Source organism: Lepisosteus platostomus, chromosome 27 (genome assembly GCF_059453375.1).
Source record: "Lepisosteus platostomus isolate fLepPlt1 chromosome 27, fLepPlt1.hap1, whole genome shotgun sequence".
NCBI lineage: Eukaryota > Metazoa > Chordata > Actinopteri > Semionotiformes > Lepisosteidae > Lepisosteus > Lepisosteus platostomus.
Genome location: NC_142637.1, coordinates 61,149 through 88,392, shown reverse-complemented (window position 1 = coordinate 88,392; position 27,244 = coordinate 61,149). Strand labels below are relative to the sequence as shown.

At 41.4% G+C, this 27,244-nt stretch overlaps 3 long non-coding RNA genes across 3 annotated transcripts; all 3 read left to right on the top strand.

Annotated features, from left to right (window-relative positions):
- The first annotated feature begins 7,746 nt into the window (after positions 1-7,746).
- LOC148638911 (uncharacterized) lies at positions 7,747-10,014 on the top strand. The gene is made up of 2 exons (XR_015930849.1): positions 7,747-7,854; positions 9,569-10,014. It is a non-coding gene; the product is annotated as an uncharacterized LOC148638911 (long non-coding RNA).
- A 4,615-nt stretch (positions 10,015-14,629) lies between these two features.
- Positions 14,630-15,086, top strand: LOC148638910 (uncharacterized). The gene is made up of 2 exons (XR_015930889.1): positions 14,630-14,736; positions 15,030-15,086. It is a non-coding gene; the product is annotated as an uncharacterized LOC148638910 (long non-coding RNA).
- Positions 15,087-22,600: 7,514 nt separating this feature from the next.
- LOC148638909 (uncharacterized) lies at positions 22,601-24,928 on the top strand. Its single transcript, XR_015930847.1, has 2 exons — positions 22,601-22,962; positions 24,261-24,928. It is a non-coding gene; the product is annotated as an uncharacterized LOC148638909 (long non-coding RNA).
- The last annotated feature ends 2,316 nt before the right edge of the window (positions 24,929-27,244 follow it).

Sequence of the window (27,244 nt, the reverse complement as noted above, 5' to 3'; positions counted from 1 at the left end):
CAAGACTAATTTTTAAAGTCAAAGGTTTCTAGGTAAATCGCTGAAAAAACGGTCTTGAACTTTATTAGATCAAGTAAACTGACACCTGTACTTGTATTGAAGGCAGGAGTTCGATACAAAACGGGTTCGTTTACCAAATAGCCTGGCATCATTTTATTTTTTAAAAAATAATAGTTTGGGGTATTTTTCTTAAATCTACAATGTTTGACTCAAGTAATTTAAACAGAAGCTTTCTACAAAAATTGAGCAAGCTGGTTGTGCTTCTGTGCGCCCTGTCTTTTTCGGTCTCCCTACTACTTTATTTCAGAACTTTCGATGTTCTCCGTAACTCAGTCCTCCCAAGTCAGCAACTAACTCGCAATAGATCAGCTATAAGCGAATCTGAAACGATTGTCGGTTCATGGGACTTCACCTCTACTGTAACAAGCCCTTTTGGAACAGGATCGCCAACAGCAAAGACTAGAAGACTTGAGAAATGTCCTGAAATCCCACCGCATCTAGGTAAGTTCAATTCCTTGGGGGAAAAATACATTGTTCACTGATCATATCTGTTGCATTTTGTTGTATCGTTGTATTATAAGCAATCTAAAATGGCAGTTTCCTTTTCTTTTGTTTTTCATATTTTTTTATTCTCAGTCACTCTAGGGTGTGAACACTGAGAGGGCAAATGACACTCCTTTTTCTTCAATTTGTTTCAGCCAGGGCAATTGTACTGCTTGGAGATTCTGCCTCCAAATGTAGCCTAGGCATCTAATGTATATAAATTATTTGATTTAATTAACTAAGCTAAATAATATCTTGTCCTGGTGAACACGTTTCAAAACAGCCAACATGCAAACTGAAATTTTGAAAATGAGTTTATTATATGTATACGTGTCAATCAGCCCAAGAAACACAGAATTTGCATTCTACAGTGTTAACGATTATTAATTAAAAATCAAAACAAGGCAAAATCCTCTTATATTTTTATAGACAATTAATGTCAACACTAATGTTTTCTAAACAATGTTAGTAGGAATGTTCTTCTCTAAAATAACTTTTCTAATCAAATGACAGCTTCATGAGGTCCTCGGACCAACCAGCCTCCAGTTCCTTGTGTTCTGATGTTTTTTCTTCCCGTAAAAAGAACTAGGGTATATTATATGAAACAGAAGTTAACTATTTTCTCAAGATTTAAATATTGTCAGCATAAAGAGGTAATCAGTTCATGTTAGTTAAAGCTGAGTGGAATGGGAGGTTGACCAGTCCTTGATCACATCAGATCTCGGAAGCTAAGCAGTGGAAATTGAGATGTCTTGGAAAAAACAGATTGCTGCTGTGAATAGTATTTGTGAACCAATAGATGGCATTCTTCATTCTTGAACACTATTTCTCCAAAAAATTCACATGAGTGATCAGTCTCCTACATTAATGTGGGAGATGCATTTCTTTGGAGTAGACCTAACTGAGGTCCTGACTTCTTGATGATTGCCATTCATCTAAATTATGACTAGGGATTTTAACTCCATTGTTTTGGCTAAATTCCAGTCTGGATTTGCCCAAGCCATCCCCCTAAAGTTCCCTTATAATTTGATAAGCAATGCAACTTCCCACTTTTCTGTGTTAACTACTGTGTAGTGGAATTGCAGGTGCACAATGGCAGCCATGCACCACCCAGTGAATATTACACTTTAGTGGTGGATGAGTGGCTCCTCTCATATATAGATCCTTTGAAATGAAAAGTTCTATAGAAGTTGGCCATGATTACAACATTATGGTTGCTTTGGTAGCTGATATATTTGATCTTTCTACAGCCTGTTAATTAAACACCAATTAGTTATGCATTTCAGAAGGATGAGGTTAGCTCAATAGTGTGCTAGAGTATGAGAGGTGTGTCTTCAACTTTTCTGAGTTAATTTAGTATTGTTTGTGGTTGATCCACTTCTTCCTTTTGTTAATATGCCTTAAGCAAACTATTTACACAACTTTTTTTAATTTTTATTTCCACTGCAGTGGGCCCTTTAAGAATAGAGTTTTCTGAGCCAGTAAGCTCGGAAGACATAAAGTCTCAAAATCCAGAGCTCAGAAAGGAGAATTAATGAAATGAAAATTAACCAGGTAAGAATTCATATTGAGATTGCTTTATTCACCTTCAAAAAATAAACTTATACTTAATTCTACTCTTAGGTTTTACTTTTGTTGTTGAGCATTGAAAAAAATGCAAAATTACTTATAATAACACTTCTTTGTCAGATTGTTCCCTATTATGGTCTTGAGCTTCCAGTCTTTGTTGATGCCAGTTTATCGTGCATAATAATTGAGTTCCTGCTGCAAGGTTTGAATTTTGCAGTTCCTGTCTGGAATGAAGATATGCATACAACAAAACTTTAACAAACTGTGATAAGAATGAGGTTATACTCCTAGGCTCCCAACCTCAGCTTCATAGTGACTTCAGTGTTGTAGTGTGATGGTGCTGAAATCAAACCTTTGATCTACTGTAAGTTAGAAACCTCAATGTTACTTCTGACTCTGTAATCATGTTAAGTATGTCCCATCACTCTAAGAAGGACCCTTGCACTGTATATCTGACACATAATCCTTGATGCATGCCTTTAATTATGAAGAGTATACTGTAGCATCTTACTGAGGTATCTACTACAGTAATACATATTATATAATAATAAACTTGATTTTATATTGCGGCATTAAAGGTGGCTTCACAAAGCACAACACAATATACAGAGGAGACTGTGGATGGTGGTACAGAGCAGCGTTACAGAAATCGGTGTGGGAGCCGGCGAAACAGGGGAAGAAAAAAGCCAGGCGACCTGGTTAGTGAGCAGTTGGAGAGATTGAAGCTGGGTGATCGTTTGGGAATGCTGCGGGAGAAGGGAACGAAGGGTCTGTGCGTCTGCGGGATCCATAATCAATCTCGGTATTCTGTAACGATGCTCTGTAGAGGTGAAAAGGATCCGATGCAGATGCAGGAGTCGTTGGGAGGTAAATAAGCGAACAGAGCAAAACCAGGAGCTGAGTCGTAGTCCGAAGGCGTAAGGTAGGTCGAGATCCGGTAAAGGCAGTGGTGGCGAACAATCCAAAATGTGAGACTTAATCGTGGTCGAAAAGAGAGCTGCAGGGTCAAATCCGAAATAGGCACAGATAGCAAACAATCCAAGGGGCGAGACGAGATCCGAAGAAAAAAGTGGTAAGTAACGCTAGGCAGAGCAACAAGAAGTGGGTTAGAATAGTATTAATAACCAGGCGTGCTGCACGATAGAGCAATTGCAGGTGTGTTAACTTGTGCGGCGGCGCTTGTTAATAGTAACCCGCTGCTGGTGCTGATTAGCTCGCTTATGCGTTGATCTCTGCTGGCTGGTGGTCGTGACAAGGACTCCAGGATAGGAGTAATGTGATCATTTGCACTAGACCTGGTCAGGATTCTGGCTGCTGAATTTTTGACATACTGCAGTTTGTTCAAAGTAGATTTAGATACCCCAGCAAGTAGAGCATTACAGTAGTCAATTCGAGAGAACACAAATGTGTTGATCAGCTTTTCAGCCACAGTTAGTGATAGCATAGGGTGTATTCTAGCGATATTATATCGAATATAACCCCGAGGTTTTTTAATTTAGATTGAAGCTCAAGTACAGAACCATCTACATATAGGGTTACAGGATTGGCTTCACGAAGTTGATGGGGGGTGCCAATAAGCATGACTTCAGTCTTGTTGCAGTTAAGATGAAGGAAATTTTGAGACATCCAAATTTTTATGTCAGAGATGCAAGTAAATAGAATAGAGACAGCCACATCAGTGTCAGGTTTGGTATGGATGTATATTTGAGTATCGTCAGCGTAGAAATATTCTACAATATTTCTAGACAGATTTATAATCTGGAATTAAAATGCATTCAATTCATTTACATATCCTACTCCAGATCTTCCAAGTGAAAAAAAAATCCGAAAATTAATTAAAAATACAAACTGAAATAACTTGTTTGAAGTTTGAACAGATTGAAAATTGCAGGACCATCAATACATTCAACTGAAACCTCAAAGAGTGGCATCAAAGGTATAATATTGCATTCATAATATAATATAGCAATGTCATTGAGCGATGTTACACTCAGAGAAGAAAACTCTACAGTGCTGTATATCTTGGGAACAAAATGTGGTAAATTTCATTGTTTAGAAATAACAGTCCATGCCTTTAGCCAAATAGGAGGGTAGTTCAAGCCTTTATAAGAAAATGCAATTTGCTAATGTTAGCTTTTTAAGGCCAAAACAGCAATTCTTGTGGTTACAGTATGATATTGAAGACTGATTTAATTTTACTTTTTACTAAAACACATATGAGAAAATGGCATGTCTTTCAACACCAGGAAGTGTCCATTAGAAACACCTGTTTGCTACTTTAGTTTCATTACTTTATTTGGAACTGCTCTGCACACTGTGCAAACAAGAAGAAAACACTTCACGCCAAACTTAAACACTGTTTTTTTTAAACTGGAGTCAATTAAATGTTTTTTTCTCCATGCAACAGGTGGCAAATGGATATTTCCTTATTTTCTTTGGATAACAAGACACCCCTTTATAAAAGAGGATGTATTTCTACATTTACGTGTAGAATTGTGTTACAGCTCAATGTATACAGTGCATCTGATTTTTTTAACCATGTTAGTCTAAGTATAAAGTTAAAAATATATTTGTATATATTTATATCCCAGGTTTTTCTGAGGACAGAAACTTACAAATACTAGCATTTTAAGAAATCAAAGCCTTGACCAGGTAAGCCAAGAGAGCAGATGTATGTCCAGGTGAAACAGAAAAATACTTGTATAAATAGAAACTATGTGTAATTTGGTCTAAAAATAATCCCAAAACAAGTCAAACCATTTTAAGGGAATGAATTACAACAGAAGAAATAATACTTGTGTCAAAAACAAAAAAAAATATGATCATAAAAACACATCTTAAAAATAGTTCTTTCAAAGTTCAGGTGCAGGATGGTTTTTGTTTGATCTCTCTGCCCTAAAAAAAAGACGAACAGGTAGCCTGATCAGTCAGGAATAGAGGTACTGGGCTATATTTCAGTAGAGCAAAGTTCTGATATGAGAGAGTAATCAGGGTTTGCCTGAAGTAGTTATAATTAATCTTTTTTTGAGTGACTGCACATTAATAAAGAAGAGAATTCTTTCTCCCCTTTAAAACGTGAATATTTTAATACAGATGTTAAGAAAAGAATCAAGAAAGTTTTAGAGATGGCATTAAAGGGTCAAAGATTGAAAAAGTGAACCTTTTAAATTGCTACTTGCACTCAAAAGAGATGTACCTTTTTATTTCAAGAAACTTGTTTTGATTTTTTCTCCTGACTTTTCGATTCAGTTTGGTAATGAGACTTTCAACCGAGCTAAGCTCCTGAACATAGGCTTTGCAGAGTCTCTGAAAGACTACGACTATTACTGCTTTGTGTTCAGTGATGTGGATTTGATTCCTATGGATGACCGGAACATATTCAAGTGCTACAACCAGCCGAGACATCTGTCTGTGTCAGTGGATAAATTTGGCTTCAGGTATGTACCGCATATTTGAGCTTTTTTCAAAACAGAGTACATAAATGCTTTTTTCTTTCGGTTTTTTGACTCATCTTTTGTGAAAACTAAACTCAAACTATTTTGTTTAACTGAATTATTGATGGGTTCCTTTCCAACTTAAATATATAAGTAAGAAAATATTAAGGAGGGTGGCACCACTATGTTTAATGTCTTAATTGACACGGGGGATGAGGGAACTTTGACCTAATCATCGGTCTAGTTTGTCTAAAACGTTTCTGATGTGCAGCATAGTAGAAATCGAGGAACTAGAATAGGCGCTACTGCAGGAATCCTTAACTTTAAAGAGGAATGATAAACAATACTTTTTTCTATAAAGTCAAATAATTCATCGCTGTGTAAATACTGACTCCCATTCCCCATTAAAACTTTTCCCAGATATCTTGTATGTCATATTTTACACTTGTTTCTCTGTACTTACTGAACGTGAGTCTGTCTACTTCTGAAGAGGATGGAAACGGAAAACCTTAATACAGATTATTTTACAGTGACTATCAAAAGTGGCCTTGGCCTTTTTTTCACATTTTAGTGTTACCTTTTGAAATCATAGTGCATCTCATTGTTTTTGTTTTGCTACTTGACACAAAAAACTCTTATGATGTTTATATGTTACAGGTCCTCCCAAATTAGTGTTTTGTGTCAATCACTGCCACAAAGCACAAAACCATGTGAAAAAATCCAAGGGGGTAAATACTTTTGATAGCTTTTGTATGCAGTAATAGCCAAGTAAATCTGTAGCATTCAACATATCACCTTTGTTAAGACGTTCTTGCCTGATCTGGACAGATGTCAGAAGCTAAGCAGGACAGGGTCTGTCCACTACACCTTCCAGATCCTTCCAGTTTTCACATTTTATTGCTTTAAAGCTTGGAGTTATAAAACATTTAAGTAATGTATATTATGTAATTATAAATACAATCTACTCCTCTAAATCCAAAGAAAAACACATAAGCAAAAATAGAAAAAAATAATGACTACATAAGTTTTCAGAAACTTTGTTGTTGCAAACAAATAAATTTAGCTTTGCAATCTTAGATTAATGACCTGAACAATTGAGGTTGAGTGGCCTATGTCTGTGTACAGCAATGGTTTACATTTACATTTACATATTTGTCTGTAAGATCCCTCAGTCAAGTAATGAATTTCAAATAAGGATTCTACCAAAATCAATACTGACTGATCAGACTATCATGTACTGTACATTGCTGTATGTAGTTACTTGTAGTATGCAGGTTACAGCGTGGATGGGACACCAGTCACAGGGCACACAGGTGCAAATACACACACATTCACACCAGGGCCAATTTTTCCAGAAGTCAGTTGACCTACAAGTATGTCTTTGGAGTGTGGGAGGACTCCCAGAGCACCCAGAAATAGAAAAACATGCAATGTCTATGCAGATGGTGCTGCAAAGTGGCAAAGCTAACCTTACAGGGTGAATGAGGCCGCATCATACCACATGTCCTCCGAGTGGAGGAAAAGCATACTTTTATATGCAAACATGATTGGATTCTAATTCATCGATGTAAATTAGGAGGAGCAGTAGGTCACTAACTGCCATTCACTGTTGCTTTAGATCACAAAAATTGTAGCACTCCTCATCTTTGTTTCCAACACAATAAATAGATCTCAATCAAAATAGTTACTTAAATTAATACGGCCTGCTATCTGAGATACTCTTATGAAGACCAATAAAAGCTATTTGAAAATGGTAAATATACCAAATGCTGTGTGCTGCTCATATCTATTATTGTTGTTACCTGATTATAGAACTCGAGAAATTCACCTGTCTAGAAACAGTCATTTTAACTGTCACTATTACTTTTCCTGTTCTCATACAGATGATACTTTAGTTTTAATTATCATTCTCATAAACTTTGCATGTAATAGCAGTAAGACTTAGTCTATTTCTTAATTCACTTTATGCATCTTTGTGTGGTTAAACTATGTAAACCAACATGGTGATACCTGCAACATTTGCAGTAGTATCTTTTGAGATTAGACTGTAAAATGGTAATGCTACTATTACATGCGATGCAAAGATGCTCATTATGTATTTCCAACAAATGATAAATCATTTTATCTTTGGTACAAATCAATTACCATAAGCTTTATTGAATCATTTTGTTCTAAGTTTTTAATATTTGTTTTATTTCTAAAGGGTAATATTTCATGGCATGTCTATAACTCGACCTGATGGTATCATTGGAAAATACCGAATGATGCGGCACAACACAGACCACAAGAATGAACCCAATCCACAGAGGTATCCATTTATGTCATTTTACTACAGGTGCCTTTTCAGAATGGTCCATTATATTGTCCAGTTTAAAAAGACTTCAATTTTTGTTTTTGTCTGAATTTATAAAAAGTAAATTAATACAATTTAAGAACTACTTTCATGTTCTAAAGAGACGTTTACCATATATTATGACACCATTCCATTTCCAGTTTTCTATTTTTTAATGAAGTTCCAAAACATACTAGACAAGAGTATTTTGTTTTTTAGTATGTCTTTCTTATTATGCCTTTAATATATATCTATAAGTATTTGTATTTATAACATTAAGTAATATTTTTGTATAAATTAGAGTATATTAGAGTATCAGAGTATATTCCCCAAGCAGCCACTTACAATTAGCTGTTCACTGACAGAATAGTTGGGAATAGGCATTTTTGGTCATGATAGCTGTGGAGTACAATACAGTACAATCTTTGAATTGTTTACAGGATTGTGGCTGAGTAATCAGTCACCTCCAGGTTCAATGCAAATCATCCTTGACCACAAAGAATGACAATGAATTTTAAATTACTATTTATAAATGTAATGTTTGTGGTAGTTTTTGGTGAAGGAATGGCATCTTCATGCCAGGATGTACTAACAGCTTCTTTCTCACAGTAGTAAGAAACATTGTCTTTCATGATATAATTAGAGCACAGTAGAACACATATCCAACTGCAACAAATGTTGTAACTACCCTATCAAATAGACACTTAAGCAAGGGATATTTTACTCCTATGTACAGTAAAATGCATACAGATAGTGTGAGCAGTCTAACAGTTGGTAACAGGCAAGAGCATATAGCTAGCAAGTTATTGGTTTACCTGTTGCTTTGCCTTAACTTTGAGCAAAAGCCCTACAAAACGTTGTCATTAGTGGGATGTGCAAAACTGGTTCTGCAGTTACTCCTCTAATATAATGCTCCTCTAATTTTTGTATGGTTACTTTGAACAGGCTCTTATTTTACAAATATTATATACTCTTGACCCCTACGCATGGTAATGGGATTTGCATGCAGTGCTATATACTGTATATTATTGACAGTTTTCCTTGTTATTTGGTAATACTTGCACAAGAGGTTTCCCACCTTTTTTTGAAAGTATTAAAAGAAGTATATGAAAATCAGTTTTCAGTCTAAAGTGCACATGTCAGGTGCGCTTTGTTTTTCACTATAATATCCATCCATTTTATAACCACCTCTACCCAGCAAGCAAATGGCCCAAAGCAGGAAATGTGCTGGAGGGGATGCCACACTCACACTAGGGCAAAATTGTCTGAAGCCATTTAACTTGCCAGTACGTTTTTGGAATTGTGGGAGGAAACCAGAGCATCCAGTGGAAACCCACGTGAACAAGAGGAGAACATACAAACTCCATGCTCCCAGATCCAAAATTGCACCCAGGGCCCCAGTGCTACAAGGCAGCAATTGCTAACTATTGTACCACTGTGCTGCCCCATACCCCAAAGGTACCAATGGAGGTACTGAATTAACCCTAACCCTTTGATTGGCCTGGTTGGGACTGGATCCATGATATTATCCTGACAAATCTACAATATCTGCATGTGTATACTGTACATATACCATATCTCCAAACTTCTGGTAATAACTGTTTTATGTGTTTTATTAAAATATGCAAACATCTCTGCCAAATGCAGAGTGCCATAGCTAAATCTGATGGTTTACAATTTCTGTTTACAGGTTTAACAAGATTGCACACACTAGAGAATCAATGGACACAGATGGCATCAATTCACTCACTTACAAAACAGTTGAAATAGAAAAGAATTAATTATTTACAAAAATAACAGTTAATGTTGGAAAGCCAGCATAGGAACTTTTCTGAACTTGTATATTTTTTTAAACACAGATATAATGGATGCACTTACCAATTTTACACAGAGATGCACAGTAGATACATATGATTTTGCTTTGTTTTGAATGTCCAAAGTGCAGACATTATTTAAGTATGCTGACAAATCTGTACATCTCCAAGTTCTTTCTAGGCATTTTTATTAGTACACTCAATGAATTGTACAGTATATGCATTGTTTTCTGGAAACAGATCCAGATGTGAAGCACTGTATATAAATCAGCTTTGGGTGCTGTGTATTTGATGTCTTAAAAGTAAATTTGGTATATTCTCACCTGATTCATATTGTCTTGCTTTCTAATAGCGACTTGTTAGTTCAGTTAGGATTCATTTAAGCAAAGACCTCACAAGCAACATCAAACAACCTGTGTAGGTTCTCAGGATGATGAAAAGAAACCCCTGATGTAAACAATATAAAGATGTGTAAACAATATATACTGTAAGACTTTCACTTAATGAAAACCCTTAATGGTATAATTGATTATCGTTAACACTTTAGGGGTTGCAAATGCTATTTAGAAGTATTTTAGATATGAAAAATGTTAAATATATTAAAGATATATTTCCTTATTACCTGGTGAAAAGCAGCTTAGGAATTTTACAGATTCAGCCCTGTAAAATTACAGCACACCATGAACATATTCTATCCAATACATAGCAACCAATACCCACCCCTGTTTCGAACCACTGAATAGAAACAAAAGCAAAGGGAGTCACTTGTTTTATACCGTGACTGGGCTGGCACCTCCCCCTTGAAATATACCAAAAACAGAGAAGAGTAAAGCATCCACATGTTACAGCTATAGTAGCTGTGAAACAGGTTTAACCCACAGTTAAAAGGGGCGACTTAGTACAGTACTTGGTGTAATGCTAGATCGCATTAGAAGGCTCCCGAATTTAGTGGAAATAATATCATCACTACGTACTGAATTTATGCATACATCGCTTGGAAAATTATTGCAATATTTAACTCAAATTGCTTAACACTCATACCACATTTATTAACAATGAAGTTTATTAATACGTGTGTATTAAAAGTGAAGCTTACTAATTACATTTAATGTCAATCATTATTACTAGCTGTGAATTTTAGGATCCTAGGGAGTGAAGAGAACAGAACTTAAGCAAATAGTTATATACTGTAAATGGAGCATGAGCCTTTAATGTGTTCTTTAAAATATGGGACTCAACTGAATAGATGTGTTAAATTATTTTATTGTGGTAATCAGAGGAAAGCAGGAATAATGAGGAAATGGATGGTACAGAGAGTAATATCTGTATGCAAATGCAAGCATATCTTAAGGAAAAAACCTTGTCAACTTAAAAGTGATTATTTATGATAGTTCTTCGGAACACTGCCCCTTTTCTATACATATTGCAACATCATTCAGTGTCTCAAACATACTGTAGAACACATTTCAGATATAACATCCCAATAGAAAGGACATTGCAGCCACAAGATGAGACTGACTGACAGCGAAGGCCCCTCTGGCCTGGACACTCATGTAAGCTGGTGGGGTGGGGAGTGCTGATATGGAGGAGTGTGGTGCAGAAGATCCCAATATCCAGGCAGAGGGAGATGATCGGCCAACACGATTTAGCAGAGCAACACGCGAGCATGCACTTCCCCATTTCCCCCCCACAAAGGAAGATGTTGGAACTGATTACAAAAGAACTTAATTTGAAACGTACTGTAAGCTCCTATTGACACAAGAGGAGAGAGAGAAAAGTTTATTTTAATTAAAGTTCTCAAAAGTAAGCAAAAAAGGCAGACCGTGGTAAAGAAATGTATTAAGTTAAAAAAATAGAAATGTTTATAAGGTCAGGGGAACAATAAACGTTTTTTTTCTCAAGTAATCTTATAAGTTTAATTTCCAGTTCTGTTAAAAATAAAACTTAATTTTACTGGTCATTAGTTGGTGTCTTTTGTAACGATTTAGCAATAGCGATGTGTTCGCTTGTTCGTCCGGAGTTTCTTGTTAAAGGAAATTAAAGCCGCAATAGTACAGTAGCGTTCTGTTTCAAATGCGCAGCTGCGATTCTCATTTTTCCCTGACTAATAGCAAATACGTATCTCATTAATAATTACGTACCCTCATCCGATAAATTGTAGCCTAAATTCAGTTCTCAAGTTAAAAACTACCATTAATTTGTCAGGAAATTTAGTTTGAATATAAACAAGAAACAGGCAAGGTAATAATTGTATATTAACGTGGCCCACGTATTAACCCACTAATCAAATTAATTGAAATGTTCTGATGCAGAGTCCCATGCAGTTCGGGCTAATTAGTACAACAACAACGCCGACCAATGGGATCCGGATTAAGCACAAGTTCAGCTGAGCTCCAACTTTGTTTCGGACGTTTTTTCGCTGCAATTGAACTTAGAGCTGGAGATGATCTCCAGAAAGTACCGTACTAACTAAACCACAACTTAGTACGAAGCTGCGCAATAATTCGGGAACTTCGTTGCAATTGACACAATAAGGTCGAATTAATCAAAAACATGAGCTGATCAACAGTAAACAAACTCTCCAGCGATGCCTGGAGTATAATAACTCTCTGCCCTGAAATACGGCTTTCCAGGAGCCCGCGTTGCTTGACAAGCAGAGAGCGGAACCACAGTTCCTGGGCCGCGGCTCCACACCGAGTTCAGCGACGGACCGGCTGTGCGCTGTCGCACCAGTCATGAGTCAGATCCGTCGCACATATGTGACGCACAATAAAGGCGTGCGCGAACGGGCTTTTTTTTTATCCGATCAATTATTTACAAGTTTAATAAAAAATTCTTTAAAAAAAAACCAAAAAAACAAAATTTTATCCGATCAATGGAGGAGCCTCTGTGTTTATGTTTTGGCCGCGGCTTTCGCCCAGTGAGCTCGGAGATCCAAGAACTCAAGAGAGTAACACAGCTGCTGTCCAATCGCCGCCGGTGGCTGGGAATAGGCGTGACTTCCTTTAACATTGAGAGAGTGATGAGGCTTCTGTCTAATCACCATGGACTTCCTGCTACTACAGGGAGGTAACGCCCTAACGTGAGTGACATGGGTGTAAACCAATCACCGAGGACTTCCGTGTACTTCCACGGAAATACTACCCTCAACAGGAGTGACACGGCTCTGAACCAATCATCACGGACTTTCGTGTTTTTCCACGGAAATGCCGCCCTCAACGTGTGTGACGCGTCTGTGGACCAATCACCGAGGATTTCCGTGTACCTCAGCGAAGTTACCGCCCTCACCGTGAATGACGAGGCACTCCGCCAATCACCACAGATTTTCCAGTCTCAGGCTGAGGGACAAAGCCTTTGTCCAATCAGCGCAGAGAATTCAGCAGGAGGCAGGAAGGATACGGCTGTCGTCCAATCACAGTTTCAATTCTTGGATTTGACTGAATTACAGAGGGAGGTGACACTTCCGAGAAATGTCCACTGGGCGGCGACAGAGATACACGAGTCTAAGGAGGTGAGTCTCAAAGCGCCTCTGTAGAGACTCTTGTTATGCGGTGATTGAAAATCAATATAGATAACCGTAACTTTTGTGAAAGCAGCCCTGAAACTTAACATGTATTTTGGTTATGTTGTGTTGTAAAAACATTCTGGACTGATTTGCAAATTTAAATAAAGAAAGAAGCTAAAATTAACCTTACTTTAATGAAAGATGGTATGTTAATTTTTAATCCCATTGAAATTAACTTGAAAATATATTTTTAATTGACTTAATTATTATATATGCACGTTATTATATATATGAAGTGAAATGATCTGGGAAGAGTCCTGTTAGAACATTTTAAATAGTTGTAAAAGTGTATTTACAGACTATATCAGCCCTTATCTTTATTTACCTGGTTTAATTTTTTTTTCAGAAGTGTAAATATATTATTCTATGTACCCTGATGACATTATTGATTCCCTATATATATTACTTAAGATTACTTGTTTAATCTTTTTGCATAACATGTACATGTATTATCATATGTACCCCTGACTATACTCTGTGTTATATGTATTCTTGTTTTTATGGCATGTATTGCATGGTTCTCTTTCCATACTCATCCTTCTTGATCTCAGTGCTGCCTTTGACACTGTTGACCATAACATCTTACTTTCTCGTCTCGAGACTGTGTTTGGAGTCTCTGACACTGCCCTCAAATGGTTTAAGTCTTACCTCACTGATCGCTGTCACTTTGTCTCTCTCAATGGGTACAGGTCTGAAATTGGTCTTGTCAAATCCTCAGAAAGGTCAAAAGGGGTCCTCAGAAAGGTCAAAAGGTTGCAAACAGATAGGAGACTGGTTATATGCCTGAAACTTAGCTAGAGGAACATTGCTGGAATGCTGAGAGGCGAGGTTATCAGAGCCTAATGTTATTGCGAAAAATGGCAACTAGGTATAGAAGATCTGATGAATGTCTGTCCTGTGAATTGTTAAGGGTTTCATGTAATTGTGTGTCCAAGTAGTCCGGACTGCTGTGGTATGTGTTGTTTGTCTTGTGAATTTTCTGTTTTACACGTATTGTATCCATAGTGGTACAGGCCAAATCCTGTTTAAAGGGTGTTGCGAGCACTGGGGTTTGTTAGGAGTCTGGAAATGAGAGCAAGGTGCGAGTGGATATGATAAAAAGATTGTTCCTTTATTTTGTTTCTGATACCTGGTGAAGAGACGCAGTGAGTGTTTGTGTGGCCAGCTGCGTCAACTTCAATAAAACTGGCCTTTTGGTTTGTTTGAGTGCTGACTTGCTATGGTGTATTTTTTCTCTCTGTGAACAACACGTCCTACGGCCAACACTACCCACACAGGAGGTGTGCGCGTGACAGCTCCTCAGCTGCAGCAGGAGTCCAAGTGTGCACAGATTTCTTGTTGGGTTTTGTTGTTTGAAGTTTCTGTTTGTATGTAGGAAGCAATTGTGCCATCGCATGGTCCGACTTATAGCACGGGACGAGAGCTCCCGAAGAGCGCCTGCCTCCTGCCCGATTCGACGTCTAAAATCATCACAGAACGGTGAGGAGCCTCTGACACAGCCCCCAGTACTGGGTGTGCAGAAAGAATCCTATTGTACAGTTTTGGTGTGAAATGGCCTCCAGTTCTTGTAACATGATGGGTTTCTCTGGACTGCAGTCCCAGTGCACTCCGCTTTGGATTTGCAGTAGTGTTTTCTACAATGGAAAACCCTTTGTTTGTACAGAATGGAAATGGCAGTCTGCATGTTTTAATAATCTAATGTGATCATGTACTACAGCTTAAACACTGAGCCACGTGACGTTTGATTCTAAAAGATTTCTCTATCATTTCAGCGGCGCCTTGTCTGCGGCAGCCCGGCAGCTCCTCCTCCCTTCCAGCTGAGACTCTTCCCTCTCCAGAGGTGGGTTAGTGCTCTCAGGTCATCTTCTCTCACACAGCTGTGGGGCAGAAACGCTACTTCCACTGGGCAGAGAGCAGACGGGCAGTGGGAAGGGCAGCCCTGTGTTTGGGGATCAGGGCTGTCCCTGTTGAGGGATGCTTTCAGAGCCAAAGCAACTGGCTGGGTTATGAACTTTATGGTGTGATCCAAATAAGACATAAAAAGACAGAGAATGAGAAAGAAATAGTATTGCATGTATCTGATCAAAACAGTCTCTTTCAGAAAAAACAAATATTGAACAAAAACTTAGTTGCAACACACTGCACTACACTTTCTTCTAGGCTGACATTACTGATAGTTTGTGCTGTCTTCCTTTCAGTCTGCAGGGTGTGCATCTTTTTCCTCAGCTTCCTACACGAGGAATCAGTTTCTCCTGCCCTGGTTTCACTCCTTTATATCTCACAATCTTCTGCAGCTCCTGGAGGCTGACGACATGTTTGCTGTTTCTGAAAAATTGCTGACTGGCTCATCAGCACAATTGCTGATTCAAAATCCTTTACTCACATGTTGCCTTAGCCTCTGTATCACAGAGATGTGTGCTTTTCTGGGTTGGGTAGATCAATAGTGTGCTTTTGCTCAGTTGCTCTGCTCAATGCGTGGTCTTTTAACTCCGGCTGGGTACGAGCACCTCACTCTCCACACGGCTTTCCAAGGCTCTGTCATCGTGTGTGAGGATGTTGTGTAGCTCGTGAAACAGTTCCCCCATTTGAGCCCTGGATTTACTGGGTACTTGAATACCTGAATCTTGCCGTCAGTCCTGATCACCTTGTTTTTGTTCTGCAAGGACAAGGCACCTCCCCAGCACTGAACACAAACTGATACTGGCGGGTTGATTGTGTTGTGGAAAAATCGGGCTGTGGTGTGAGTTTGTGTCTGTGGGGGTGAGGTGTCCCCTGCAGCGCGAACAAACATGCAGACTCCACACAGACAGCACCCCTGGAATCAAACCCAGGGCCCCGGTGCTATGAGGCAGCGATGCTAACCACTGTGCCGCAGTGTTGCCCCCTTTGAAAATGTCTGACTTCCGTTTAATTTGAGGTCACAAGCTTATAAATGGTCTCACAACGTTTGTCTCATCTCAGGTTTCTCTGACCAGTCCCAAGGACCTGTAGTCACTGACAGCTTCTGCAGTCTGACGGTTCATTTCAGTAGGCTGGAGGGATGGCGCAATTATCCTCAAATCAGTGAGTATTGTTTTGCTCTTGTAACATGAAACATCAAAGAGAAGTCAACAGACTATTCCGTGAAACTGTTCAGACTGGCCCGTGGTGATTTTCTGGGTCCTTTAGTAAGCTGTCCGGGACTGTGTCATCGACACACTTTGTGAGAAGCCAGGCTATGTGTTTGCTCTTGTGATCATTCGTGAACGAATGTAAGAGAGTGTAAGAGAGGGAGAAGATTCGGCCCTGGAGTGATCCAGTTTTCTATTTAACAACCTCAAACTGCAGGAGAGAAATGCTTCATTTCTAAGATGGAAATATAATCAGAAAGTATAATTAGCCATTTGTGTATATCATGTCAAAAAATGTTTTATATATAAAAAGAATTTAGTAGAGACATTTGCTTAATAAGGCAGTAGAATAAATGTTGTGATGCTGGTGTGATGGTGCTCTCCAACAAACTGATACAAATGGACAGAGAGACAAAGTGAGAAAGAAAATGTGTACATAACAGACATATATGCAGAATACAATACAGTGCTGTAAAGTACAGTACCCTAGAGTGAAGATGGAAATCATTCATTCTGGTGCAGAAGAAGTGAATCTGCTCTCAATGGTTTTCCTGTACAATTGGAACACGTTGTGAATTCTACATAATTCACAGGAAACAGAATAAACAACTCATTCACTCCCCTGCTGTCCGTGACCCAGAGCTCAGTAATCATTTCACTACTGAAGATCATGCAGTTTTTAATGCTTTTCATTTTAACATCCTACTTGTTAATATTTCCTCTTAGATGAGAATATTCTCTTCGGCGTGTCTTTACAACTCTTCTCTTATTGCTCCTCTTGTCAGTAATCCGGTGTGAAAGCTCTCTCTGTCGGAATCAATGTCTTACCTCTCCGTCTTGTGTTTCAGGTCTCCTCTGGCTGCTGACCCTGCCGTCAGGACAGAACACATCCCGCACTGACCACACTGCTGGGTTTACTGTACGTGACAATAAAGAGCTTGAGCAACACATCTAATGTGATCTCTGCAAGCTTCCCGAGGAGGGTCCAGCAACGTTCTATATAGTGCATATCACCATCGGGATGAAAAACAAAAATCCCCAGTGGGAGTCCAGTCTTTCCCTGCTACGCAAATTGCTTTTCGTTAGGTGAGGTCGCAAGTTCTTATTGGAGAATGTTGTACAGTTTCTTAATGCAATAGGGCGAGTAAGACTGAAGTTCCCCCCGTGTTGGCCGATCAGTGGAACGAAACTGAAAAAAGCTCCTTGAAACTGTGATTCATACACTTATACACTGGCTCAGCATGGTGCTCACCTGCTGTCCTTGGGTGTCTGCTGAAATTTGATTTTTTTTCAGGAGCACTGTGACCCAGAGCTCAATAATCATTTCAGCTACTGAAGATCATTCAGTTTTTAATGCTTTTCATTTTAACATCCTACTTGTTAGTATTTCCTCTTAGGTGAGAATACTCTGGTACTTTTCTGGGTCTTAGTTGAGTGAGCTTTATTAGAATAATTGAACAATACTTTCACCTCCACATAACACTCATAGATTTTTCAAGGGTTAAATATGGGAGCCACGTTTCTTACATGTTTCCTTTTTGTAAGTTGATTCACAAAGCTTTCACCGCCTCCACTCCAGTGAATCACTTTGTTTAGCAAGTGATCAGGTGGAACAGTTTAATTTCTTCCTGCAAATAATGCCTTTTCCTTTTTCATCCCATTCAAGTCTCCGTCCTAGTTAGAGTCATTGTGATGTAGAACGGCAGTGGTCCAGTTGAAAGGTTCAAGGTTTCACTGTGTTTTAGAGTGCAGATAAAGAAGATAATAGGAGAGGAAACTGGAAAAGCCGTGACTCTGTCATTCCATTCAATTCAATTTATTTTCATATAGCACCTTTCACAACAAGGTTGCCCCAAGGCGCTTAACAATGCAGGTAAATATACATTTTGTGAATACAGAACTGAAGACAATGGAGGAAAGGAACCAAAGACTCAGTAAGGAGAATAAAATCCTCTAGGGGTCCAAGGTCAACTGGCTGCCCAACCCCTTTGGGCATGCTAACATTATATCATTAAAAAAAAAGAAAGAAATGAATGCGGGTATTAATCCATCCATCCATCACGTTATCTGTATGTCAGTACCCCATGCAGGTCTCTGCAGACCAGCAGAATCCTCCTTAACGACAGCTGTATCCATGATGCCCCTCTTGGATCCATGGCACTGATGCAGCATTCAACTCACATGGTGCCCAGCCCATGACAGACAGTATTTCTCCTCTGCAGCATCCCTGCGAGGCAGGACAGGTGCCTGACCTCTGAGAGCCTTGTAAGTAAGTAGAAGGAGTTTGAAGTCCACCCTGTACCTGAGAGGAAGCCAATGAAGAGAGAGAAGTATGGGGGTTATGTGGTCATTCTTTCTGCTCCAAGTAACAATTCTAGCTGCTGCATTCTGTAAGTATTCAAACTCTTTGCTGTGACACATCTAACGTACTTTAGGCAGACAAAACGACCTTAAAAAGCCACATGATTTTTAAGTAGTCTGTCTGTGTGTAGTAACAGTGGTTCACATTATTTCAGAACGTATACTCCCGTCTCTGTAACTTTCCTCAGTCAGCTAGTGAACATTCTGTATTTACACCACGAATGCACTACTTTGTCTCGCGCGCGGTCACACTGGCCGTCCACAGGCACGGGCAGGAGCAGGGAACACGAGGCCGCTCTGTAGTGCCCCTGTGGCTCTCCAGCAGAGGGGAGCACTTTGCTCAACAGCCCTGAGCCAAAGGACCCAGTGATAAAGCTGAAAATCTGGCAAGTCCCCCAGTCTCCCTGGGGCGCTGAAGAGGATTTCATCTGATGCTGAGGTTCCTGTAACTCAACACAAAATTGAACACGGCGAGTTATGAGTTTGTGAAGAAGTGACAGCGGAACAATGTCAAACAGGAAGTTAACCTACAGGAAAGAATGAATTGAATCTCTGATATTCAAGCACGCAGTGTGACGTCCACTGTCTATTCAAATCTTCTCTGCAAGTCTTACAATTCTTTTTCATACACCGTCTCCTGGTTATTGTTTTGTGAGTGCTTGAACTGTTTCTCAGTAGAAATAAGACCGATAACTCACTGCTTCAGGATGCACACTATCGTCGATGAAACCTGTGGTGTAAGCAAGCGAAAAGAGACAGATCCTTCTAAAACACAGAGGCCATCGGGAGGGCAGAAACACTCTGCAACAGGTAGGAGCTGTGGAGCCGTGATTCCCCCGAGCCAGAGCCCTCGTCCTCCCTCGACAGCGAACTGAGCTCCAGCGACTGGAGCAGCTACCTGCCGTCGTGGGACCTCCTGCAGATTGGGAACGGGTAAGGCAATTCGACACGAGCCCACTCCTCTTCCCACTGCTTACACCCCTATAACAAATAGTTTCAGGGTATTATTCAAGTACAGGATAAAGAGATGACAGGTGTTCCCAATTGGCTGAGGATACAACTCCCTCTCTCTGAGAAAGCACACAGAGGTGGACAAAGCAATTAAATGCGTTTACAAGTCATTTCCTCTGTTTCTGGTCTTTCTTTACATATCAGAAAAGTGAACTGGTGGCTGTTGGAAAGTGTCTGCTCCGTACGTAATATACATGTAAAAGATGTGATTAAATATCTTGGTATTAAGATTTTCAAAAAGGTGATTTTGTGATTTGATGTTCTCTACCTTAGTAAAATAAAAAAAAAACTTTATTCATGGTTGCTAATTGTCAAACACGGGCAGAAGGGGGCCTAAGTGCTACAGTGTTTAGAGCATCTAATACCGATACCGACAGCATTATTTACAAAATTAAGCAAAGTAGGTGATGTATGTTTCCCTAATTTAATCATTCAGGAACTAGGTATTGATGCTTTTAAGAAACTAACAGTAGCCCATCAGAAACTATGGAAGAATTTACAACCTTTATTAGACTACAAGGAAAACAATTTAGTTATACTTGTACTAATAAATACTTCAGATCCCTCTCGCAATCTCACAATATCTTGTCAAACTATTTTGGAGCACCTCTTTGGGGAAAGTGAGTGGAATCAAACATGACTATTGTCAAACAGATTTTGTATGAATAATAAGGTTAAGGCGTCAGTACAAAATTGTACATTGAATCGACCCGGTAAAGATACACAGTGTGCATAGATTTTAAAGTAATATAGATGATAATTGTCTATCTCAAAGCAGCCCAGAAACCTTACGTTTGTTTTTGTTTTGTTCTGTTGTTAAAACACTCTGAACAGATCGGCAAAATGGTGTAAAGAAGGCTTCTAATTCTGACATTTCCTGTAGACAAATTGATGTTATTTTACTGCTCAATACTGCTGAACCGAATCTAAAATATAATGTATCATTGGCTTAATCATTATACTCGCTCGTTATTAGATGTAGAAATAGCCTAAAATGAGAAATAATCGAAAATTGAATAATTAGACCGTATGTCTTAGTAGCAGAGTGTACTTTTCGCCTACTTGATGTGGTCGAGCAACTCCACAATCGCCATACAATCCGTCCGTTCTCATGCTCTGACTTTCAGGTTGGGCAGTGGAATGGATTCCAGGGCAAACTCGTTCTTGTTTGATTATCCGTGTGAAATCTCGCCCAATATAACGGGTAAGCTCATGCACTGAAATGATGCGCTTCCAAATTAAAGCGACACGCATTTGAATAATTCAAAATACACACGAGGGAACGTCTCCAAACAATGTCTAAGTATCACAACATGAAAGCTGTGCGTACCTTATCTTTATTTGACTGTATAATGTACTCCGGTGATCTGTAACGTAGTCTTGCGTGCATCGTAAAGGATCCGGACTTCCGGCTACGGAAAAGCCGGAGTGGATCAGCCTTTGCACCGGACCCGGACTTCCGGCTACGGAAAACCCGGAGTGGATCGGGCTTTCCACCGGACCCGGACTTCCGGCTACGGAAAACCCGGAGTGGATCAGCCTTTGCACCGGACCCGGACTTCCGGCTACGGAAAACCCGGAGTGGATCGGCCTTCCACTGGATCCGGACTTCCGGCTGCGGAAAACCCGGAGTGGATCGGCCTTCCACTGGATCCGGACTGCCGGCTACGGAAAACCCGGAGTGGATCGGCCTTTCCACTGGATCCGGACTGCCGGCTACGGAAAACCCGGAGTGGATCGGCCTTCCACTGGATCCGGACTTCCGGCTACGGAAAACCCGGAGTGGATCGGCCTTTCCACCGGACCCGGACTTCCGGCTACGGAAAACCCGGAGTGGATCGGCCTTCCACTGGATCCGGACTGCCGGCTACGGAAAACCCGGAGTGGATCGGCCTTTCCACTGGATCCGGACTGCCGGCTACGGAAAACCCGGAGTGGATCGGCCTTCCACTGGATCCGGACTGCCGGCTACGGAAAACCCGGAGTGGATCGGCCTTCCACTGGATCCGGACTGTGAGCAGCTTTTGTCCAATCGGCGCTGAGATTTCAGCAGGAGGCGGGAGACAGGCTCTTGTCCAGTCACACAGCTTCAGTCCCGGGACTTTTCCGAATTCCGGCGGGCGGTGACACTTCCGAGAAATGTCCACTGGGTGGCGACAGAGATACACGGAGCTGAGTCTCAAAGCGCTATCGGAAAGACTTGAAATCGGAAAGAAATACATTTGTTACGTTTTAATCCCATTGAAAAGGAAGATGAAAATATCGTTTGTATTTTAAAACATTATTATACTTGCGCAACATAATTATTAAGGGAATGGTGTGAGAGGAGACCGTGTTTGAACAGTTTAAGACGGATGTAAAGACATTTTATTTCAGAATGTCTTTCTGAAATGTGTCTGTTTCTGTGTTGTAAGAACGTTGAAGCATGGACGGGCCTTATCTGCATTTACCTTGTTGAATCTTTTTTTCCATAAAATGTACATGTATTATTGCATGTACCCTGACAATACGACTGCTACGTTACGTTTTCTTGTAGTTTTTGGTCTCATAAAAAATACAAAAGTATGAGTCGATGACGTCAAAATGGTGTCGCCCACAGGGCTTATGGGTAATGTAGTCTCTGTAGTTCACTGGGCTGCCCTGCCCATGTGTTTCGCTGATTTCATTGAACATTAGAATGAATTATATTAATACAATTTCAGCGTATTTATCGTGTCTTGTATTTCTTTGTCTCTCTTATGTGTTCCCTTGTGTGTATGTTTTCTTGTATTTCACTTGTCTGCGGCGCTGGTTAATCGACCTGGCACATAAAGCAAACCCACTGTCCTCATGTTTCTTAGCTCCCGTCTTGTTTGCAAACTTTTCTCCTGTGTTTATTTTACTTTGTCAATAAAACGTGGTTGCCGGGGAAACGGTGCTGCAGAAGTTGTTGCGAGCTGACCTCTAGGAGGTAAACAGTCGGCTTTTGTAATCTAATCAGCGAGCAAAGCAGAAACGTTAGTCTAAAAAGCGCTGGCTGAGTATTTTGTGGACATTATGCAGAAGAAAAAGAAGAAACGGTGAGTCGCAGGCTGTCGGTAAATATCAGCGCTGGACACCAGCCTCACACCGCTGGGCTCACTGCACCATGAGCGAGTCCGTCGGCGCCTCCGCCTGCTGGGGTGTGTTACTGCAGGAGTGAGGAGTCTCCGGTCTCCGGTCGCGTCATGATCTGCAAGTGGAGGTGAGAGACGGCGGCGCAGTGGGTGGCAGCGCTGGGAGCCTGGATTTAGTTCCTGGGGTGCTGTCTGTGTGGAGTTTGCATGCTCTGCTTATGTTCTCGTGGCTCCAGTTTTCTGGGGTGCTGTGTGTGTGGAGTTTGCATGCTCTGCTCATGTTCTCCTGGCTCCAGTTTTCTGGGGTGCTGTGTGTGTGGAGTTTGCATGCTCTCCTTATGTTCTCGTGGGTCTGGTTTCCTTGGGTGCTGTGTGTGTGGAGTTTGCATGCTCTGCTCATGTTCTCGTGGCTCCAGTTTTCTGGGGTGCTGTGTGTGTGGAGTTTGCATGCTCTGCTCATGTTCTCGTGGCTCCAGTTTCCTTGGGTGCTGTGTGTGGAGTTTGCATGCTCTCCTTATGTTCTCATGGGTCCGGTTTCCTTGGGTGCTGTGTGTGTGGAGTTTGCATGCTCTGCTCATGTTCTCGTGGCTCCAGTTTTCTGGGGTGCAAAATTCTGTTTATTTCACAAGACGGACCCGGGCAGCAGCATGTGTCTGCAGCGCTCATCCTGCCTGCATGTTTGCAAACTTTTCTCCTGTGTTTATTTTACTTTGTTAAATAAAACGTGGTTGCTGGGGAAACGGTGCTGCAGAAGTTGTTGCGATCTGACCTCCGGGAGGGAGACAGCTGGCAAAGCCGAAACTTTAGTCTAAAAGGCGCTGGCTGGAGTATTTTGTGGACATTTTGCGGAAGAAAAGGAAGAAGCGGTGAGTCGCAGGCTGTAGGACAGGACTGTCAGGGAAATGTAAGCGCTGGGCTGAGCGAGTCCGTCGGCGCCTCCTCCTGCAGGAGTGAGGAGTCTCCGGTCTCCGGTCGCATCCTGATCTGCATGTGGAGGTGAAAGGCTGAGAGACGGCGCACATGCTCTGCACATGTTCTCATGTGTCTGGTTTCCTGGAGTGCTGTCTGTGTGGAGTTTGCATGCTCTGCTCATGTTCTCAAGGGTTTCCTGCCGCTTCTGCAGTCCAGTGTTGGTGAGTCTGTTGGGTTGATTGTGTTGTGGTGTGAGTGTGCCCTAAAGGGGTTTTAATAGTATGGGGTTTGTGTGTTCACTTGTATGCAGACCACTGGAGAGACCGGTTGTTTTTTGCCAGGCAGACTAATGGCTGCATATTCAATTCCAGCTACTGATGTTGCCAAACCAGCAAGTGGGACAGTGTTTGAAAACCCTTTCAATGAAAGGTTTGTAGAACAGTGTTGCTATTGTTCTGTTTAATTCGAGGTCACCAAGCTTATAAATGGTCTCACAACGTTTGTCTCTTTTCAGGTTTCTCCGACCCGGAGAGTGAACAAAGAAGTGATAAGGGCCCATAACACCTAAGCTCGGCACTCTCACACTCTTCAGCCACACGAGCTTCCTCCTGGTAAAATACTGGGCAAGCCCCTTTCTGACAGGGACAGTGGAAAACCCCCTGAGGGAGATGGGCTGAGGGGAGGAATAAAACCATCTGAGCCGGAACGGAGCACGCTCCCGATTCCCACCAGACCTGGGAGACGACACAGGCAGCACAAGGGAAGCTGCGGCGCGCGAGTTCACGGAGGCAAGGACCGATTGACGACCACGGGAGACAGTGGCATCGGAACAGAGGTACTGTACAGAGACTTTTAATGCCTGAAGGCAAGGAGCGAGAAACCGGCCCGGCTAGCCGCTCCAAACTGAGGGGAATGGAATACAGTTCGCGGGAGGATTTCTAGTGGAACCTGAACGGAGTCTGGGGAAATGGGACCGGCCTCTCGTTCACTGGGGCCATCAAAGACTTTACAGGTACGAAGAAGAATCGTTCGAGTGGCCACTCTTCGGTACTTGACAGAAAAGACTGCCGTCCCTCTGGATTCATTATGACCCTTGGAAGGACCTTTTGTTGCTGCTGTTTTCGTTGTGTCTTTGGCTGATGGTGAATGTGGATAGAAAATAAAAAGGTCACTTATACGATACACATGCTTGTCGCTGGTCTGTGTGGGCATTGGTGGATCTGGGAGATCAACAGAACCTGTTGCATTGCTAGGTGCCGTAGTCATATATGAGGCAGGAAATAATTCTTGTTTGAGGGGTCACCTCACTCTGACACGAACGTGTTGGGAAGACGCGCCAGTTCTGACGTTAGTGCGACGGGTCTGTAGGCATTAAGGCAGGTTCTTGTGTCCTTTTTTGGAACAGGAACAATAACAGAAGATTTGAAGCAGTCTGGCACTGTGCACTGGGACAATGATTGCTTAAAAACGTCTGTAAAGATTGGAGCGAGTTGGCCAGCACAGGGCTGTAGTGTGGCTGGAGATACACAGTCAGGTCCTGCTGCCCTTTTACAGTTTTGCTTTTTGAATAGCCTTAACACATCCTGTTCTTTGCTTCACAGGGCATTCTCAAGACTTGTTAACGGCGTCAAGTCTTCGTGAGAGATTGAGTGTGAGTGGGTGTGGCACTTCAGTTGAGTGGGGGACAATAGCTCATCCCCAGGATGTGAATTATTTGGACGAGTTGCGAGACTGCCATGGACAAGGTCGTTGGAGATCCTTTGTGTTTCAGGCCTGCTGTAAAATGTGTTATCTGGTAGAGAGTGATAAAGATGTATCTGAGGGGATTTTCTTTTGTAATTGGTAACAGTTTGGAGACCTTTCCAGACAGATAAACAGTCTTTGTTAGCAAACAGTTGTTCCAGCTGTGGACAGGAGGGGAAACAAAAGGTAGAGAACTATTTTTAGAGAAATGGTCCTAAAGGAACAAAGCATAGTGTAGGATGCCACTAGCTTAAGTCTTAACAGCACTGCATGAGAGGAGACTCCGGTGTCTATTTGTTCCGAGGGATCCTCAGAAAGGTCAAAAGGTTGCAAACAGATAGGAGACTGGTTATATGCCTGAAGCTTAGCTAGAGGAACATAACATTGCTGGAATGCTGAGAGGGGAGGTTATCAGAGCCTAATGTTATTGCGAAAAATGGCAACTAGGTATAGACGATCTGCTGAATGTCTGTCCTGTGAATTGTTAAGGGTTTCATGTATTTGTGTGTCCAAGTAGTCCGGACTGCTGTGCTATGTGTTGTTTGTCTTGTGAATTTTCTGTTTTACACCTATTGTATCCATAGTGGTACGGGCCAAATCCAATTTAAAGGGTGTTGTGAGCACTGGGGTTTGTTGGGAGTGGTGAGTTAGGAGTATGGAAATGAGAGCAAGGTGCGAGTGGATATGATAAAAAGATTGTTCCTTTATTTTGTTTCTGATACCTGGTGAAGAGACGCAGTGAGTGTTTGAGTGGCCGGCTGCGTCAACTTCAATAAAACTGGCCTTTTGGTTTGTTTGAGTGCTGACTTGCTATGGTGTATTTTTTCTCTCTGTGAACAACACGTCCTACGGCCAACACTACCCACACAGGAGGTGTGTGCGTGACAGCTCCTCAGCTGCAGCAGGAGTCCAAGTGTGCACAGATTTCTTGTTGGGGTTTGTTGTTTGAAGTTTCTGTTTGTATGTAGGAAGCAATTGTGCCATCGCGTGGTCCGAGTTATAGCACGGGACGAGAGCTCCCGAAGAGCGCCTGCCTCCTGCCCGATTCGACGTCTAAAATCATCACAGAACGAGAGGAGCCAACAGGAATGCAAGTCTCTTCTGGTGAGGAGCCTCCGACACAGCCCCCAGTACTGGGTGTGCAGAAAGAATCCTGTTCTACAGTTGTGGTGCGAAATGGCCTCCAGTCCTTGTCAAATGCTGGGTTTCTCTGGACTGCAGTCCCCTCCGCATTTGGATGATTGTGATTGGTGTTGCTGTAGCTGTGCTGTCCTGAGACTGACTGGTGTCAACACCAGCTGTACTCTGGGATCAGCATGGCCTAGTGGTGGTATGAATTGTGGCCTCTGTTTCTCAGGTGTAACAAGTGTTTGATTACTCTGTTCTGTATGTTTATCAATAGTGGGTACTGGCCTAATTCAGCCCTGCACTCGCTGTTGGCTGTTTTTCTCTGCGCAAGGCGGATGTTTCCACAGATTGATTAGAGTTTCTACAGAGTGTACTCCTGGTCTGTGAGGGGACCCCACACTTCACTGCCGTATAGGGCAATGGGTTGGATTACACTTTCAGATATTTGGAGCGAAATTCTTGTTGGTGGGTTGACATTGAAGAGCCTCCTTCTTATTGTGTAGAAAGCCCTGAGTGCCTTCTCCCTCAGTGCCTTTAGTGCCAGGTCAAAACTCCCAGAAGAGCTGATGGTGAGACCGAGATATGTGTAGCTGGATGTGTGCTCCAATGTGTTGTTGTTCAGTGTGA